This window comes from Protopterus annectens, chromosome 7.part0 (genome assembly GCF_019279795.1).
Source record: "Protopterus annectens isolate FY-2018-M chromosome 7.part0, PAN1.0, whole genome shotgun sequence".
In the NCBI taxonomy this organism is placed as follows: domain Eukaryota; kingdom Metazoa; phylum Chordata; order Ceratodontiformes; family Protopteridae; genus Protopterus; species Protopterus annectens.
This window is the reverse complement of record NC_056739.1, coordinates 156797640-156818574: the sequence shown is the minus strand read 5'-3', so window position 1 is coordinate 156818574 and position 20935 is coordinate 156797640. Positions and strand designations below refer to the sequence as shown.

General features: G+C 42.5%; 1 protein-coding gene across 2 annotated transcripts in view; it reads right to left on the bottom strand.

The window, feature by feature from the left end:
• Nucleotides 1–20935, bottom strand: part of KIF21B (kinesin family member 21B) — a 1412490-nt gene that overhangs the window by 887218 nt on the left and 504337 nt on the right. The window lies entirely within an intron of this gene.

The following is a 20935-nucleotide window of genomic DNA, read 5'->3' as shown; positions in this document are numbered from 1 at the left end:
TTGTCTTTTTTGCCCATTGGCAAATGTTCAGTGGAAGTCCAGACATCTGCAGCTGAAAGCAGTCAAACATTCTGCTCTATGTGAAATGTATAAAGATTCACTGCTGACCAACTTTACAGGGATACAAACTCTCTGCAGGAGCAAATAAATCTTTTTGCACAAGCAATTAATACTGCAAGTTCTGAACATTCTTTGCTGAGGGAAATGCAAATTTAAAGGTACAATGGCAAGCGGATCAATGAAAAGTCTGAAATCACATGAGGTGAACAAGAGATGGCAGCCTCAGTGTTTTAATGCATTTAACACAACAGTGTACAATTTCATTTTAAAGATACACAATGCACTTCTTTTCTTAGGGCTAAAAACTAAGGTTTTCTGAAAGCATACACACCATTTTTACATCTGGGAGGTAAATGCAGATGAGAAAAAAAGGCAGAGACCTCCAAGATGGCTGCACAATGATCAGAAGCTTAACTTCAGCTCTCCTAGTGTGAAAACAAACTGTGAAACTGCAGCCAGAGATGATTATCAACCTGAGTAAACTTCAGTCAATGGCTAGTAAGTATGCTGCCTTGATGCCTGCAAACAAGAAACTAAGAGCCTGAAAGAAAAACTAGAAAAGGTCAAGAGGAAAATGCTGACTGGGAAGAATCCCGCAGCTGTTCACTAAAAAGCAGTTCAAGCTCTATCTTTGGTACAAGAGATGGCTTCTAGTAATCTAGAGGAAAAAAAGTCAAATGTGTTCAGAGCTAATTAAAATAAATGAAACACTGAAGGAGTATATCAACTCAACGAAAGGCTGGAAAAAAATAAAATAAACTTTAAACAGATATTCACAAGAGCTGATAAAATTGCAAAAAAATCAGAAGTCAAAATGAAGAAAGGCTGGCTGAGAATTAGACTGTTAAAAAGAAGTTTAAAAAATGGTAGAACTAGAGGACAGAGCGTATAGGGAAAACTCTTGAGATTTTCCATTGTATCAGAGCAACTGCAAGGAACAGACTACTAATTTTATGAAGGCACAAAAAAGCAAATGAACGATTATTCCACGGCAGGAAATGTGAACTGAAAGGGCACACCATGTGCATGCTCCAAATCTTGCCATGACAATGCAGGCAAGACCTTTATTAGTAAATATGCAAACGTATCAGCAAAAAGATATGGAATGCATACTGTATGTAAACGGAAAAACATGTTAATATAGGTTCATATGTGTGTACTAGACTAATGGCTCTGGAGTCTTTACAAGCCTAGCTCATAGGATTACCCTGACATTGTGCCACCCAACCTTAGTTCCCAGTGCCTCTGTTGAGTAGAGCCACTGGAGTGATACCCAGGGTGAATTTTCTATTTCCCATCCACTCAAGATTTCTCTTGAAGAGGGCCACTGAGGTGCTCCATTTGACATGTATGGAAGTCTATTCCATAGCATGGGCAGTCTCTGGGTTATGAACCTGTCCCTCCAACTTGTTCTGTTGATTGTGGTAATGAGGTTGAGGTCTCTGGAGCATGTGGTGTGGAGGGATTGGGATATCTTTAGATGTAGCATTTCTAACAGAGCTGGGTCAGACATGGCTTTGTAAGTAGGCAATATGAGACAGAGAATAGTTGGAGTTTCTTGAGTCTGTTCATATAGGACAAGTGTTTAAAGCCTAGGATCCTCTTTGTGCGGTACTTTTGCTGCTTCTCCAGTTGGTGCAGGTGTCTAGTGAGGTACATGCCAAATGGGGCATTATACTCCATGATTGGCCTAATGAGGGAAGAGTAGAGAGACAATGACCTCTTTCCTCCTGGATGCAAAACCCTTAGTAATGAGATGTGCCACATAGAAGGACTTTCTGACCACAGTGGCAATGTGGTCAGAAGAGAGGTTGCTGTCAACCTGTGTTCCCAGGTCTCTTATAACGCCTTCTGTGTTCAGTGGGCTACCATCAATGTGGTAATTCATGGGAACCAGGTTTTTTCAAAAGAGGATGATGACATTTTTTTTGGCATTGAGCTTAAGGCCATGGTTCTGACACCAGTTGTTGGTATCAAGTGAGGCCTTTCTGTAGGATGTCAACATCACTTGGGGAGTTAAAAGCTCCCAAATTGCAATCGTCTGCAAACTTTGTCAGCCAGAGTCCCTTCGTGTTGGGCTGGACTTCACAGAAGTGGATACAAAACATAAGAGGACCAAGGACCGAACTCTGTGGTACTCCACTTGTGACTGGTCGGCAGTCTGACTTGGAGTCAGATACTTTCACACACTGGGTTCTATCTGTCAGCCAGTTTGCAACCCACCTAGTGATATAGGGGGTTGATGCCAAGCTTAGTGAGTTTTTCTATGAGTCCTGAGTGGGGAATGGCATCAAAGGTTTTGGCCAGATCAAGGTAGGCTGTATGAATCACCTTACCATCATCAACAGCTCTGATGACATACTCAAAGAAGTCAACCACGTTGAGCAGGCATGATCTACCCTTCACAAAACCAAACTGTGCAGGATGCAGAGTTTGGAGATTCCCTATATCCTTGTTTATTAGGTCCATGATGATGTGTTCCCACAGCTTTGCATATCAGACTCATCAGGCTAATGGCACGATAGTTCCCAGGGTCTGTAGTCACTACTCCTTTGTGAAGAGGGATGTCTGTAGCAGTGCACCATTCACTAGGGATGAAGCCTGAGGTGAGTCTGTGAATAAACAGGGCACACAGGAGATGCCACCTCACTCTGTAGTTCATGTAGAACACAGCCAGGGATATTGTTAGGTCCCACAGAAACTGTATTCATGGCCATGGACAGTGCTGTTTGAACCTGTGCAGCAGCAATACTGGGTGCCTGGCAATCTACTGGTATTGTGATTGGTCCTTTGGTGGGGGGGGGGGGTAAAGTTGGCAATGAATCTGTCGGCCAGTATATTGGCAATATCTGTTGGCTCAGTACAGGAGGTACCATTGTGCAGTAGCTTAGAGCAAATCTGGGTATTGCCATGGAGATTCTTCACATAACTCTAGAAGGCCTTGTGGTTGTCTTTACTATCTGATGCAATTCTGTTTTCATAGCTAGCTTTAGAGGATTTGTTGAGGGATCTCAGCTTTTTTTTTGAGGCTGATAAGGGAGTTCTTCCAGTCTTGGGACTTCACCTTATTCTGCATCAGTTTTCACCTTCTGCTGTAGAGTTGATTTACGGCAGGGGACCACCAGATTGGCTTCCTTTTTTTTTTTTTTTTTTTTTGGAGGACAGTGTCTTGGTTTTATTGGGTATGGTGAGATCCATGCATTTGTGTACATGTTTGTACAGTGCACTGGTGTATGATACGGTGGCCATGCAACTATTCCCCATTTGCATGGGTGCTGTGAAGTTAGCCACCTCTGTTTTTAGGAGCTCAAAGTTAGCTTTGGAGAAGTTTTCCATGGTGGTTACCTTTGCGGGAGGGTGGGAGGGAGGGATGTGGATTTCCAAGGTGATTAGTTTGTGGTCAGATTTAACCAGGGAGGAGTTGACTAATGGTGTAGAGCAATGGATGCTCACATTAGTAATGACCAGGTCAAGGATGTTGCTACCTCTAGTGGGGGTAAGAAAGAGCTGGCCCAGAGCATTGCAATTAATGAATTTCAGGAAATGTTGGGCAAGTGCACCGGTACATGAGTAGTTTTCCCAGTTAATGGAGGGGTGATTGAGGTCACCCAGTATGAGAGCGTTAGGTTGAACTCTAATATTCTCCAGGGTGCTTAGGAACATGGAGTGCGAGTCTTGGGACATGGCTGGGGACCTATAGCATGCTATAATCTGAACCATTGTCGTACCCAATGTTAGCTGCACCTGAAGTATCTCAGATGGGTTATGTTGGGCTACAGTCTGGAGGTTTGCACATCCTTTATGAATATGGAAACACCACTGCTCTTGGAGCTTCGGTCCAGGTTCTGGGGCCGAAAGGTGTGGAATGAGTTCTAGCCTGGTAGTGCAGGCGTGGTTTCTGCTACCTTCAACCAGGTCTCTGTTGCAGCACAAATGTTTATGTTCTCCATTTTAAGGAGGGCTTCGAGAGAGTGTATTTTGAGATTTAGACTTGGCGTTGACAAGCATGACCCTCAGCTTGCATTTGTTTGCAGCTGTTATGGTGGTAATTTGGTCTTTGGAACACCACCTAAAAAAGGCACTATAGGGGTGGCAAGAGTCTTGGCCAGTATCCAGAAGCCCACGGTGACAGATGCAGGCCATCTCTGAAAAACATTGAGGTCTGTCAATCATGTCATCTCAGGCAGATAGATACTGGATCCCCTTAGAATGAAACCAGAAACTTAGCCAATTGTTGAAATCAATCATTTTCTGCTTGCATTGTGATATAATTCTGGGTGATGGTAGGAGGCTGCTTGGGGCTAGGGTCTTACCCGCCTGGGCTACATAATCTGAGATCTCCTCCATGTCTGTTTTCACACAGTCCAGGGAGGTATGTCTCAGGTCATTCACACCTACATGTACAATGAAGGAGTCATATTTGTACCCGTTGTTGAGGGACCCGAGTGTGTGTTATGTGGCGGATCTTGGCACTTGACAGGCAGCTGTTACTTTCTACTTATTCAGCCTAGTGAGTGGGACATCGGTGTGCCTCACTATCGAGTCACCTAATGTTGGGCTTGCTGTTTTGCCTTAGGGGCTTTGGTTGAGTGGCACACTGTTTAGGAGAGTTGTGAGTCTCATGATTAGTGTTGTGTTGTGTTGGCCAAGTGCGTTTCTGCCTTGGAGGTCTCTGACGTTTGGCTAGATTTTTATTGAGAGCCTCCGTGAAGGTGGGTGTGTGGTTTGTGTTTTTATGTGAAGGCAGTGCCGGTGTGTGTTCTGGATGGCTGTGTGTTCCATGTGGTGTGGTGCAAGTGTTGGCCTTCTCCTCTTGACCAGCCAGCCCTGTTTTGGCTGGAGAGTGCGTGGCTTCCAACTCGGATATACAAGTGCATCTCTCAAGTCTGAGTGTTGGGAGGTAAGAGGAGAGGGTAGTCAGTGTACATGAAGCAGTTGCTAGATTGCCTCAGGATGTCCAAGTTCACCAGGTTAATAGGAGAAACCACAGGGAACTGACCTTTAGACATGCCTGGAGGTGTGGGCATTAAGTACAGGAGCAGTTTTCCTTTTAGAACGTTTAGTGCTGGTAGCACTTTTGTGTACTACAATAATTGCTACAAGAAGTCTGGTAAAGTGCTATACTAATAATCTAGTAAACGTGTAGGAGAGGAGAGAACTAGCAGATCTAAGGGAAAAATTGAAGAGCAGACTTTTTGGCACTGCTCAGAAGCTTACAAACAGTCCTGGATACAGCAAATCTGCATCTGGACTAGACTAGTTGCAGGAAAGGCATGAGATGAGTGCAAATGTGGGCTTTTAAACCAGAAAGATGAAAGAGATGGGGAAAAAAACTGCCCAAACGGCCAGTGAACTACAATTTCTGGGCCAGAAACTACTCCTCTTGTGGTAGATAGGCTACCTAGTGCTTACCACTCCTACTGATAAGCTACAAGGCTTCCCTTCAACACAGAGAGGCTTTGGGGGCTCAGAAGCTTACAAACAGTCCTGGATACAGCAAGTCTGTATCTGGACTTGGTTTGTTTTCTTTTCCATTAATGTAGGTTTGCTCATGTCTTAAGGGATAATTTAATAAAGGTGCTAATCATGCAAATCAAGTCTGGGGTGGTATTTACAGTGATCGAGTGATAAGGTTTACAGGACAAAAGGGGGGAAGTAAGAGAGGTTCAAAATATATACATCTCCAGCAGCTTACAGCAGATCCTTTTCAGTGATTCCAGAGCCAGGTAAAAGTCAATAAAACGTTTTACTATAACAGAACTGTTATATTAAAATGTTTTATTGACTTTTACCTGGCTCTGGAAAATATATATATATATATATATATATATATATGCACACATACATATACACACACTGAACTTCTGCTTCGTGTCATACTCTCCAATATCGTTTTTCTGTGTGGATTTATACATTTTACTTCATAGTAATAGGGTGGACAGGATTACAAATAAGTATATTAGAGGGTCAGCCTAGGTTGGAAGGTTTGGAGACAAAGCCAGAGAGGCAAGATTACATTGGTTTGGACATGTGCGGAGGAGGGATGCAGAGTATATTGGTAAAACATGCTAAGGATGAAGCTGCCAGGTAACAGGAAAAGAGGAAGGCCTAAGATAAGGTTTATGGATGTGGTGAGAGGACATGCAGGTGGTTGGTGTGACAGAGCAAGATGCAGAGGACAGGAAGAAATGGAAACAGATGATCCGCTGTGGCGACCCCTAACGGGAGCAGCTGGAAGAAGAAGAAGTAAGAGAGGTGGTGAATGTTATCATCAACAAAGAAAAGCAAAGATAATAGGTGGTGATATCAGTACAACACCACATAAGACAATGCGTTATTTATGGAGCATTCTTAACAGCTATGAAATTACTAAGGAAATAAGTGTCATTAGCAGGAATTGTCTATCATAAATGTAGTGATGGCAAAGTGGGAAAGCACAGATTAAGAGGGGGTTAAGCCAAGGCTGCCCATTAAGTAGTGTACTGTCTGCAGTGTTAATGAATGCTATATTCAATAGTTTATGGAGAAATTGAGGATATTATACATATATGAGAGAGAGAGAGAGACACACAATCACTGGTAATCACATCTGCAAATGATATGATCATTTCTGCAAAGGTACTGGGTGGTTGATAGAAATGATAAAGCAGAAAAATGGTTAATTAGGATTAAATCTAAGCAAAGAAAATGTTTTGGAGACATTAGAAAACATACAGGTATCTTTTGTGATCTTAGATGATATACAGCAAATAGTTTGTGTCAGGTATTTGAATGAGGTTTTAGAAAAAAAGCACATTAAAAAAGTACAGTGGTACTAGAGAGGTTGGCATACTTTGGATCAGAAGTACCATTTCCAGTAAATACAGAGAAACATTTTCAATAATTTGAGGTGCCAGACTAAATCCTATTAGGAGAGGGGTACTGTATAATAAAATTGAGAAAGGAGAGTTGAATTTAATAAACGTTATGGTATATTTAGTGCCACTGCAGTTATCCCTTGTAAAATCCAAACTTGATGGGGAGTCTGCTGTTATACAGATTATTTACGTAATATTTAAAGTTTGGAAAAGTGCAGGACAAGAGAGTGAAATACCAGGAGGAAGGTTTGAGAGTATAAAAAGTTGATACTGTACTGGTAAATACTGGTAAAGAAAGAAGTGGTATGAATGTATAGATCCTTGGGAAATTAAATTAGGAAAGTAGAGTACCTATTAAGAGAAGAAAGAAAAGGTTTCAGATATGGCAGAAAAAGACAAGATTTTATGTGGAGAATATTAAGTAACTTTTGGATAACTCCAGAGCACAAAAGCTTTTAGTACAATGAATTAGACAAAAGCAGAAAAGGTTGTTGACAAACATACAGACCCCATGACAAGCATAACAAACCAGAAATCCAACAAAGGTACAAGAGATACTTCAGAAATTATGAAAATTTGTATAAACCACAAGAATGTGGAAACCAAAAAAAGGTCCAAATGGAAATAGCTATGGAAGACTTAAACATTCCAAGGTTACAGGAAGATGATGCTCAATTAATAACTAGGACAGGAAAACAGAAGATGAAGACAGTGATATACTGTTAATGGGGAAGTCTCTAGGAAGAAATGTTACTCCTGCTGAAGTTTGGAATTGGAACGGAAGAAAGTGATAAAGATCTGGAAGGATTTGTTTAACGGTGCTTAGAAAGGGGTAGTGTACCAAGTTGTTGAAAGAAAATGGGTGGCTTCATTACCAAACAGGGTTCGAGACCTTCGGACCCGGCTTCATACAGACCCATTTTCACAATAGTCAAGCGCTTATATCTACACTAGCTAAAGAATGACGAAGATGTTGCCAAAACGGATAGACATAGATCAGTGTGGTTTGATACTTGAGAGGCAAACATTTGACAAAATGAATAGAAAATGGGAATCTAGTGTGAGAAGAATATAAGAATATGGTGCGACTGTAGAAAGCATTCAATACAGTCAGCTGGGATTTTACAAGTAGAGCAAAATGGCAAAATAGGGTTAATTAACAAGTGCTGTGAAGACTTGGAAACAATTAAGGTGGGAGGATTCCTCTCAAAGGAACAAGGCAGGGGCGCCCTCTTTCCCCTTTACTTTAGATTTACAGCCATTAATCTCAAAGGAACAAGGCAGGGGCGCCCTCTTTCCCCTTTACTTTAGATTTACAGCCATTAATCTCAAAGGATTAAGGCAGGGGCGCCCTCTTTCCCCTTTACTTTAGATTTACAGCCATTAATCTCAAAGGATTAAGGCAGGGGCACCCTCTTTCCCCTTTACTTTATGTTTACAGCCATTAATCTCAAAGGAACAAGGCAGGGGCGCCCTCTTTCCCCTTTACTTTAGATTTACAGCCATTAATCTCAAAGGAACAAGGCAGGGGCGCCCTCTTTCCCCTTTACTTTATGTTTACAGCCATTAATCTCAAAGGAACAGGGCAGGGGCACCCTCTTTCCCCTTTACTTTAGATTTACAGCCATTAATCTCAAAGGAACAGGGCAGGGGTGCCCTCTTTCCCCTTTACTTTATGTTTACAGCCATTAATCTCAAAGGAACAAGGCAGGGGCACCCTCTTTCCCCTTTACTTTAGATTTACAGCCATTAATCTCAAAGGAACAAGGCGGGGGCGCCCTCTTTCCCCTTTACTTTAGATTTACAGCCATTAATCTCAAAGGAACAAGGCAGGGGCGCCCTCTTTCCCCTTTACTTTATGTTTACAGCCATTAATCTCAAAGGAACAGGGCAGGGGTGCCCTCTTTCCCCTTTACTTTGTTTACAGCCATTAATCTCAAAGGAACAAGGCAGGGGCGCCCTCTTTCCCCTTTACTTTAGATTTACAGCGATTAATCTCAAAGGAACAAGGCAGGGGCGCCCTCTTTCCTCTTTACTTTATGTTTACAGCCATTAATCTCAAAGGAACAGGGCAGGGGCGCCCTCTTTCCCCTTTACTTTATGTTTACAGCCATTAATCTCAAAGGAACAAGGCAGGGGCACCCTCTTTCCCCTTTACTTTAGATTTACAGCCATTAATCTCAAAGGAACAGGGCAGGGGTGCCCTCTTTCCCCTTTACTTTATGTTTACAGCCATTAATCTCAAAGGAACAAGGCAGGGGCGCCCTCTTTCCCCTTTACTTTAGATTTACAGCCATTAATCTCAAAGGAACAAGGCAGGGGTGCCCTCTTTCCCCTTTACTTTAGATTTACAGCCATTAATCTCAAAGGAACAAGGCAGGGGCGCCCTCTTTCCCCTTTACTTTATGTTTACAGCCATTAAAGAAAATAAGGTGTTCAAAAATGTAAGAATGCAGCTGCTCTGGTAATCAAGAAAAGTTAGCTATATTCACACACATTCTTTTGTATTTGATAAATCCAGAAACAGATACCTTATGTTTTGCAATATTTTGGAAGAGTTTCATGTCTTTTAGGAATTAAAATGAATAAACATGACAAATACAGCTGTGTAAGTTGTACTTACCCATAACGTTAATTGCTTGGATTTCTCACTTGCTACAATTGCGTTTGAACTACACAACACTACACACACTATAAGACACAGCCACAAACCAGCTTCCAAAAGGTCATGTTCCCACTCACAATTCCACTCTGATTGCTGATTTTCTCTCCACAGGGGTGACCCATCAACAGTCAGAGTGGGATAGAAGGACTTTCTTGCCCAAAAGTTGCAGTGTACTCATTCTGAACTATTCAAACAAGAAATAACCACAAAATCTATTTCCCAACAATGACTATATACAACAGGGGGATGGGACTACCTAAAAAGTGTTGGTATTGAATCATCCAGCCATTTAATTAAAGATGTTTAAGAGAGGGCTATATTAAACTCCCCCTTGTCTTATGTAAGTAGATCTAGCTAGTGAAGAGACTTGTGGTAACTGCCCCAGCCTGGGCCAAAAGGGGCTCACCACAATCACTTTTAAAGAGTCCTTCTACCTCTTTATAATTACCCTGGATTATCAGTGGAAAGGGTGGAAATGCAAACAGGAATATTGCCATCCATGGAAATGAGACGGCATCTGTTTTCCAAACTTTTTTGTAAGGTGTCCTGGAGCAAAAGTAGTTCAACAGATCTACTTGTGGTGTTCCCTACAAATGAATCAATTCCTGGAAAATCTCTCTCATTCACTTTCCATTCGTGAACATCTGTCATGGTCATGCTCAACTTGTCTGCTACTATGTTGCACTCTGACAGAATGTAGGAAACTTGGAGGGTTAAAGAGGTCTAAAGAGGTACCTCCTAAGCAATCACAAGCAGCCTGCATTGAAGGTACAACACTGGCCCCCCTTGTTTAATGAGGTACCACTTCACTGTGGAGTTGTTGGTAATAACCTGGCGAAGCCTTGGGGACCATAGAGGAGGAGATTTTAAGGCAGGTATCACAGACAGCATATCTGACATTTATGTACTTTAGTCTGTCTGAGGAATTCTACAGGGCTCATATATTTATAGTCTGTGAAAGGTGGTCATAATAAAGTGCTAAGAACAGACTCACCTGCCTTCAGTGATGGCAGAGACTAGGTGTTTAAACCTTGATGAAAATTAGATACTGCTGTTAAATATACCTCCAAGGTTGTGTAACCGAGTGTATTATCAAATGTATCAGCTAAAAATTACAAAACTGCAGGTATAGGAGCTGTGTAGGGAGTTACCCCTTGCTTGGTTGCCTATACAGAAAACTCTGAACATTTATTCGCATAGACAATCGTACTATTTTTTTTTAAGCTCCCCTAAAAATTTGAACGATCCTACGCAAGTATGCTGGATCTTTGGCCCTTCGTGAAATTGAAGAACCATTGTGGTTAGACAGAGATGAAGTTCCAAACAAGGATTCCCAGACAGGTGTGAGAAGAGACCTTGGTGAGGTCCGAGGAAGACATGTTTCTCTATCAGGACAGGCCTTCAGCAAAAGAAACCATTTGGGCCAAAAGAGAACTCTGAGAATAATTCTGATCCTGCTTAACTGGGCTTTCTGTAAAAAAATCATCATCTACTGCAACAGTGGAAATGTGTATAGCAGTCTCAGTGGGGCATGGATGGACTACAGCATTCTGTGATGGCTGTGTGAGTGAAGACGCTGCTGCATTTGGTGCTGGTCAAGGACTCTGAATGCAACGAGGCTTCACCCAAATGGTGAAGAGAATGTGAGCCATCATCTGAGGGTCCACTCATGTGGCATCATAAAACTTTTGCCGAGAATGCCCTTATAGTTTCACATCCCAGAATCTGCACTATTGGAAAGTGATGAAAACTGAAGCCCCATTGCCATACTCAAACAGCCTCCTGACATGCCGGGGAGGACTCTGTTCACCCTTACTTATACTGATATGCTGTCTGAATGCACTATGGAGAAGGTTCAGAAAAGACTGCAGTGGAAGGAGGAAGAGCCTCACCTCCAAGGCATTTAAGTGCAAGGAGGAATCTTGAGCTGGTCATGTCCATGGGACCATATGTCCAAAGTAAACCTTCCACCCCCACCCCAGGGCCAGTACATCTGTGGCAATTATGAAAGGCAGGGCATTCCCCTTTCTCCCCCACTTTTCACTAAGGTTTTGTGTATTCACAAAGCGTGCTGGAGAAAGACTAAACTTAAAGGACAAAATCTAATGTTTGGGACCAGTGAGCGCTTAGATAGCCCAGTGAAGAACTCGTACAAAACCTGTCAAAAGGGATTCAACGAATTGTTCCTGCCTTAAGTACCTGTACTGTGTGGAACAAGGATGCAGAAGGGGAAGGGGAAAAAAATAAAAAGAAATAAGAGAGCTGACTGCAGGGCCTGATTTCATCTTGTGTGAGACACAGAAGTTTGTCCCAATCACACAAAGTTCCTGTGCATCGTACAGATGAGTCTTTGTGGCCATGTTTGGCACACACAACCCAGAGGTCTTTGCAGCTCAATACTTCTCCAGAAGGAAGGTAAGCCACTACTGGTGGGGGGGGGGGGCAAAGCAAACTAATACATCAGGTTATCCTTTCTAAGGTGAAACAAAATAGTTAAATGGATGCCTCTTCTGAGGTACTGCCTACTAGAATTTCACCTTAAGGTTAAAGTGTTCCAGGCAGTTTTTAAAATACGTTGCACCACTAAAATTTGCTGCAATGCATTTTCCACCCCATTTTACCAAAATGATGCGAGTGGTTTCTTAAGAAAAAAAACTGCAAAGTTTTTATTAAGAATACATTCACATAATTTTACTGACTCCCTCACTGACCTTCAGCTAAGGGATCACTGGGTGGGGGTGCCCATTTACTCTAATGGATGGAGACCACAGTCTGCATTATACAGTTCATATAAGTTTATGGATATTTGCACACACTCACTGCATGGACACCACTGAGCAGGGGTGCCGAAAGGTGCTGAAGGCATGCGGGGCAGAAGGCAAAAGGGGCACTTAATGATTTAAAAGGGCATTTTAACTGTCTACTGCCATAATCTAAACATATCTGTGACACAAGATGAGTATCACGTAAATGAGTTGCATTTGGAATGACAACCCAACATTTTTATAAAAACATACAAAGTTAATGTTGCACATTCATGATATGTGATCAGGTAGCCATATACTCAAAAACGTTGGAGAAAAAAGTGCAGTAATGCTGTACCACACTTACTGCTGCCACACAGAGAGCAAACACTACAGAAGAGTGGTGGGAATCTGGTAAACACTTCATCTGGAGTCTGAATGAGTAGTTAACAGCTTTACTCTGCTCTTTTGTGGTGACCACTAATTGCTGTTAATGTTCTAGTGTGTGACTAACAGTAGCAAGGAAAGTTCATTAAAAACCTTTCCGATGTCAGAATGGTGCTCAACAAGCAGGCCCATTCCCCGAATTCAGAGCATAATCACAAGTTCATTAAAAACCTTTCCGATATCAGAATGGTGCTCAACAAGCAGGCCCATTCCCCAAATTCAGAGCATAATCACATTGATCCATATGCAAATCATTATCTTTCAAAAATAAGAAACTGCACCACAGAACATCTAGGTCCTAGCAACGTCCACAACTTGGGTTGTAGAAGTGCAGTTTGATACAGGGTTATTGAGGACTTCTACCACAGACTCACCTTTTCCATTACTGGCCCTGCTCAGAGGTGGGCACAAAGTTGCAATAGCTTCTGTGGGGGTGGGAGGGAACAAAGATTATTAAATTCTCTACGCAATCAAAACTCAGGGGTGTGCACAGCAGGTCACTATAACATTTTTGAGACCGAGGAAAGTGCACTCTCTTTTTCTAGTTTCCTTCACAATTACACCTCAAATGTATTTACAGAAGATGAAAGTGGCTTTGTGTGGCTGTGACAGTGTGGTTATTTCTGTAACTTTTCACCCAATCCCACCACAGACATATGCACACATCATCAATATTATTTGGGTAGGGGCAACAGGCTGGAAAACAGGACTGAATTTTTTCTTTTCTCACATGCACATACCACAGTTTGACATTTGTTTATGAAGAAAGTGCCCATTTTCAATAGAGACCCAGGAAGAAAAGCTCCACAATCACAATCTTTCAGAATTAAAGATATTTTAAATCACAAAGTATTAAGTTACACTACAAAACATAGCAGTGAAAAAATGTTATGACAAAAAACACAGAACATATGTTTCATAGTAGACTGTGAAGAAAAACAACACGAGTTGGAGAAAACGTGAGGAAAACCTCATATTTGTTACACAGATTAGTATGCAATAAATGAGACCTGAGACAATTCTTATACCATATTTAAGAGAGATGTAACAGATTGCATGTGTTGCACAGATTAGTATGCAATAAATGAGACCCAAGGCAATTCTAATATGATATTTAAGAGAGATGTAACAGATTGCATGTGTTGCACAGATTAGTATGCAATAAATGAGACCCGAGGCAATTCTAATATGATATTTAAGAGAGATGTAACAGATTACATGATTGGAGACAGTGAGGGGAAACTTGAGTCATGTCTTAGTATGAAAGATGGTGTTTATATTATGGGTATATAGAAGTAAGATAGCTAGATGGAAAAGATTATAATAGGAGCGCAGGGTAGGGTGTCTTCAAGTAGCTAGGTGAGTAGGGAGAAAAGAGGAGGTAGAAGAAATGTCTGAAGAGATGAAGTGGATAAGGTAAGCTAGTGGGAAAAACAAAAGAAAGGAGTGGAGTAGGAGGTTGGAGAGAGTTGTGAGGTGCAACTTAGGTTGAAGGGGGTGAGCAAGTTCAGCCAGGATTGGCACAGGAGCAGGTACATGATTCTGTAAAGTATTTGTTTAGGAAGTATTTAAAGTTTGGCAAGTTAGAAATAATTCTAGTGGTTGGAGGTAAGGAGTTCCATTTTTTTGCTACTGATTATGGGTAATGTATAGGCTTTCGTCCATGGGATTTATTTTGTTTATTTACGGTGAAACGTTCAAAGTTTCATAGGTGTGCACAAGGCTAATGGCCCTGGAGCCTTTACAAGCCTAGCCCCCCCAAAAAAATTTCCCTAGTGTCGTGCCACCCGATGTTAGTTCACACTGCCTTGATCCAGTAGGGCAACTGGAGTGATCCCTGGGGTTAAATTTCTGTTACCCATCCACTCGTTGAGATTTCTCTTGAAGAGGGGCAGCTAGGTGCTCTGTTTGACATTAATGGGAAGGTTATTCTAGAGTATGGGCAGTCTTTGGGAGATGAACCTGTCCTGCCAGCATGTTCTGTTGATTGTGGGAGTGAGGTTATGATCTCTGGAGCGTGTGGCACAGGGGGAATTGGGATTTCTTTAGGTATAACATTTCAACTAGGGCTGGGTCATACTTGGCTTTAAGTCAAGCAGACATCACCTCTAAGTAGACGATAAGAGACTGAGAACAGCTGAAGTTTCTTGAGTCTGTCCATGTAGGACATGTGTTTAAGGCCTAGGATCCTTTTTATGAGGTACTTTTGGGGCCTCTGCAGTTGTTGTAGGTGTCTGGTCAGGTACATGCCAAACGGGGAGTTATATTTGATGATTGGTCTAATGAGGGATGAGTAGAGAAGGATGACCTCTTTCTTTCTGGATGCGAACCCTTTGGTTATAAGATGTGCTATGTAGAAGGACTTTGACCATGGTGGCAACATGGTGGTCGAATGTGAGGTGGCGGTTGACCTGGGTGTCCAGATCCCTTATGGCCCCTTCAGTGTTTAGTGGGCTCTCATCGACATGGAAATTTGTGGGAGCAGAGTTATTTCCCAAAGGTAATGATGACGCATTTTTTGGAATTAAGCTTAAAGCCATGGTTCCTACACCAGTCATTGTTCTCAGAGAGTCCCTTTTGTAGGATGTCTGCATCACTTGAGGAATTGATAACGACTCCTAGCTTGCAGTCATCAGCAAACTTGGTCAGCTATAGTCTCTCTGTGTTGGCCTGGACTTCTGAGAAGTAGATGCCAAACAGGAGAGGGCCCAGGACTAAGCCCTGTGGGACTCCACTCATGACTGGTCAATAGTCTGACTTGGAATCTACAACGTTTACTCTGCGGGTCCTGTGAGCAAATTTGCAAGCCACCTAGTGATACAAGGATTGATGCCTAGTTTGGTAAGTTTGTCAACGATACCCGAGTGGGGAATGGTATCAAAAGCCTTGCCCAGGTTAAGGTAGGCTGTATGCACCGTCTTACCCTCATCCACAGCCTTGGTGACTGCCTTGAAGAAGTCAACCAGGTTCAGCAGGCAGGATCTCCCCTTGACTAAGCCAAACTGTGTGGGGTCAAGAGTTTGGAGATTGCCTATATCTTTGTTGAGCAGGTCCAGGATGATGAGCTCCATAGCTTTGCAAACCAGACTCGTCAGTCTAATGGGGCAGTAGTTCCCAAGGTCTGTAGTTGCTCCCCCTTTGTGGAGAATGAGGACTGTAGCAGTACGCCATTCATTAGGGACAAAGCCTGAGGTAAGGCTGTGCTTGAACAGGGCACACGTGTGGTGCCAGTTCGTTTTGTAGTTCATGTAGGACGCAGCCAGGGGATATTATCAGGTCTCATGGATGCTGTATTATTGGCGTTGGACAATGCAGCTTTTACATGTGCTGCAGAAATGGTGAGTACTAGGCTTTCTTCTGGTATTGTGATAGGGCCTGGGGGGGGGGGGGGTAAAGGTGGCACTGAATCTGTCAGCCAGTATGTCGGGTATATCTCTTGGCTCAGTATAGGCGGTACCATTGTGCAATAACTCAGAGCAAATCTGGGTATTGCCTTGGAGGTTCTTGATATAGCCATAGATGGCTTTGTGGTGGTTTTTGGTGTCAGCCACAATTCTGCCTTCATAGCTGGCTTTAAAGGATTTGATAATGGATCTCACGTTTTTGTGGAGTCTGGCAAGGGAGGTTTTCCAATCTTGTGACTTTGTTTTTTTTTTCTGCAACAGTTTCTTCCTTCTGTTGCAGAGTTTGATTGCTGGGGACCACCAGATTGGCTTCCTTTGTTTTTGAGGAGAGCATCTTGATTCTATTTGGTATGGCAAGATCCATGCATTTGTGTACGTGCTCGTACAGTGCGTTGGCGTATGACTCGGCAGTCATACAGCTATTTTTCATTGGCATGGGTGCAAAGAAGTTTTACACCTCTGTTTTTAGAAGCCCAAAGTCCGGTTTGGAGAAGTTTTTCATGGTGGCCACCTTAGTGAGGGTGTAGGTGAGATGGAGATTTCCTTGGTGATCAGTTTGTGGACAGATTTAACCAGGAAGAAGTAGACTATAAGTGTGGAGCAACAGTCTCCCATGTTGCTGATAACCAGGTCGAGGATGTTGCTTCCTCTAGTGGGGGTCAGAATGAGCTGGTCCAGGGCATTGGAATTGATAAATTCCAGGAAGCATTGGGCATAACATTGGTACTAGAATAGTTTTCCCAGTTGAGGGAAGGGTAGTTGAAGTCACCCAGTATGAGAGTATTGGGCTGGACCTTGACAGATTCCAGGGTGCTTAAGAAGTTGGAGTGAGAATCAAAGGACATGGTTGGGGTTCTGTAGCGGCTGTATCGCCGTCTTACCCAGTGTTAATTGCACCTGAAGTATCTCGGATGCATTATGCTAAGCTACCAGTCTAGAGGTGTGTATATCCATTATGAATATGGAGACACCACAGCCTTTGGAGCTTCCGGCCGTATTCTGGGGCTGAAAGGCATGGAATGAGTTGCAGCCTGGACATGCAGGAGTGCTTTCTGTCAGTTTAAACCAGGTCTCCCTTACAGCACAGATGTCGACATTCTCCATTTTGAGGAGAGCTTCGACCAAGTGTATCTTGAGAGTTAAGACTTCTAGCACTGAGCAGCATGACCCTCAGATTACATTAGTTTGTGGCTGTGTCAGTGGAATTTTCGTCTTTAGAACACTGCCTAAAAAAGGCACTATAGGGGTGGCAAGAGCTTTGGCCAGTAGCCAGAATCCCAGGTGTGACAGATGAGGGCCGTCTCTGGAAAAGCATCAAGGTCTGTCGATCATATCATCCCAGGCAGACAAATACTGGATCCCCTTAGAATGACACCAGAAACTTAGCCAATTGTCAATCATTTCCTGCTTGTACTGTGATATCATTCTGGGTGATGGTAGAATACTGTTCAGGGCTAGAGTCATACGTGCCTGGGCCACATAATCCAAGAGTTCCATCACATCTCTTTTCATGTAGTTCAGAGAAGTATGGGTCAAGGTCACTCACACTCACATGGACAATGACGGAGTCATATTTGTACTGGTTGTGAAGTGACCCGAGTTCATGTGTTATGTGACGGATCCTGGCACCTGATAGACAACTGTCACCTTCTCCTTGCTCAACCTAGTGAGTGGGACATCGGTGTGCCTCACTATCGAGTCTCCTATGATTAGTACATTGGGCAAAGTATTCTGCCTTAAGGGATTAGGTTGAGGGGCACACTGGGATGGTGAACTGTATGTTCCGAGGTTGGTATTGTGTTGTGGTGGCCGAGAGCATTTCTGTCTCATGGGGGGGGGTTTCTTTTGTTTGGATAGATTTTTATTGAGAGCCTCCACAAAGCTGGGTGTATGGTTTGTGGTTCTATGTGCGAGTTGTGATGGTTGGTGTTTTGGAGGGCTGTGTTCTGTACAGTGAGTTGCAAGTATTGACCTTCTCCTCTTGATCAGCTAGTCCAGTCTTGGCTGGAGAGTGCACTGCTTCCAATTTAGTGATACAAGTCCATCTTCTCACATGTCTGAGTGTTGGGAGGTAAGAGGAGAGGATTGTCTGTGTACATGAGACAGTTGCTACACCACCTCAGAATGCCCAAGTGCACCAGGTTAGCAGAAGAAAGCACAGGAAATTGCTCTACAATAGTACCATGAGGGGTGGTCATAACTAAAACGTACTGGTGCTGTTACTGCATAGGAACAGCTAGTGGTGATAGCACCTAAGTGTGCTACAATAAATGCTACTAAAGCCCGTTAAAGTGCTAGTTGAATAAGCTAACTGAAGTGCAAGAAGTAAGACTGAGCACATTCTAAGGGAAAAGTTGAAGAACAGACTTTCTGGTACCTGTAATAGTCTACCTCATCTGAGCACTGCTGTGTGCAAACACAGGCTTTTAAACCAGAAAGTTGAAAGGGATGGAAAAACTGCCCAAACAGCCAATAAACTACAATTTCTAGGCCAGAAACCACTCCTCTTGTGGTAGATAGGCTACCTAGTGCTTACCACTCCCACTGATAAGCTAGAAGTCTTCCCTCCAAAACAGAAAGGTCTGGGGGACTCAAACTTACAAAAAAAATCCCGGATACAGTAAAATGTGTATCTGGACTAGACTACTTAGAGGAAAGGTGGGAAACAAGCTTAGAACTTTGTTCAATCTCTGGTAAATAGTTCTTTAAGGGAAATATATGTTGATTAAAGGGGGGTAAGAGATGGGCAGACTAATGGTTTGTGTATGACTTCATGTACTGTTATAAATGCATACAGGTGGCCAATTTGGGGAAGCAAGGGTAAGGAGGTATATTGTGAATATACATCGGAGATCAACAAATTAAAATATGGTACTGTATTCTGACTGTCAGATGGATACACAGATGGTAGCTGTCTTTTGGGGATGACGGTGAAGAGGCAAGCTGTATGATGTGTGACAGTAACTTCAAATAAATGACTGAGGCTAGTTATTCATTCCCTTTTATCGCAATCTAACAGAGGGATAACCCAGGTGGTGGCTTTTCTTTATCTCTTTTGACAGGAAGACAGACACTATTCTATGATATGATTTATGCATCTTTGCAAGCATTTTCTCAGTTTATTGGGAACTAGTTTTTTTGTTGGCATTGATCATTAAGCCTTGGGTTCAACTCACTTCTTCAGTGAAACAAGAAGATTGAATTTCTTTAGTTATGATTTTTGACCACGCCATAACTGTAACAAAGGGCTGGGGAAAAGATCTAAAATATACTTCACAGTCTCTAGAATCCCATGGCTTCTTATGCCCAAACAGCCTCATGACTATCGGAGTCATTCTGTTTCCAGCCCAGTTATTACACTGCAGTCTTCACCGTTCAGGGAGTTATACAAGGATGTGGGAAGAAAAAAGTTCAAGAAGGTTTTTTTTTCTTTAGCCATTTCTGTTCAAGCCATCTTTGATTCAAAAAGTTTGAAAAAGAGAAACTCCATACATCTAGAACCCATTGATTCTGGGTGGCCAAAACCCCCCCGTTAAATTTGATTACAGTAGAGAGTTGATTAACCAAACTAATTGGGACCTAGGGTAGTTCAGATAATCAAAATGTTTGGATCAAGCATACACTGAACCGGATAAAAAACTTCTACAATCTTGTTTTTTTCTGCATGCAGGGAATACACTTCAACCACTCAGTTTCCAGTGGACAATATCGAATGTTTTTCACACTAGTGGGCTTCAAGCTCAAAAAAGCCGCACAAGTGAATATGTATAACATTTGCATATTCAGACTTTATTTTTCCTGCCCCAAACTTTGGGAGGCTGTGTTTGCATAACTGACACTTTGGATAGGTGACTCTCGCCTGTATATACTTTGGGAGGCTGTGTTTGCATAACTGACACATTGGATACATGACTCTCACCTGTATTTACTTTGGGAGGCTGTGTTTGCATAACTGACACTTTGGATAGGTGACTCTCACCTGTATTTACTTTGGGATGCTGTGTTTGATTAACTGACACTTTGGATAAGTGACTCTCGCCTGTATTTACTCCTCATTTAGTATAATGCAGTCCTGGCCAGTCAAGATGTAGTGAAACAATGTGAAGAGAACAAAATACGAGAAAACAAGATCCTCATTTAGTACAGTGCAGTCCTGGCCAGTCAAGATGTAGTGAAACAATATGAAGAGAACAACAAAATACGAGAAAACAAGTAATCCAAGTGACAAGGGAAGGCCAGAATGGAGGGTGGGGAGTAGGGGGCAGTGGACACACAGGGGCTCCTAGGGGTTTCATTTCACCAAAGACCAGAATTAATATCCAGTACAGCGAGAGAATGTCCAATTTAAGTACATAATGCAGCATCTCAACAAGGTTTGTTACTCTCCATAAAGTATTTTATAATACTGTAACATCTAGATTAGAAAAAGGCATGCAATATGAAGGTTTGTGTAATTGCTATATGGCAGCAGTTATTGGGCAGCTGTTGAAAGCGGGGAGGGGGGCCTCTTGCCCCCCCCCCCTCCATGGTTCTGGCACCCATGCGACAGTGGGTAAAGTCCACTGAAAATTTTCATTGATGTCACATAGGGAAATCAATTTTTTTCACTAAGCACTTAAACTTTAAATTTGGCGCCATAAAACGAGCACCAATAAGAAAACACACAATGGTGCTGGAGGCACCACATGCCATGCATGCTTGAAGCAGTGAAGCAAAACTGACAGAACATGTTAAAATAATGTTGGATAATGTAGAGGA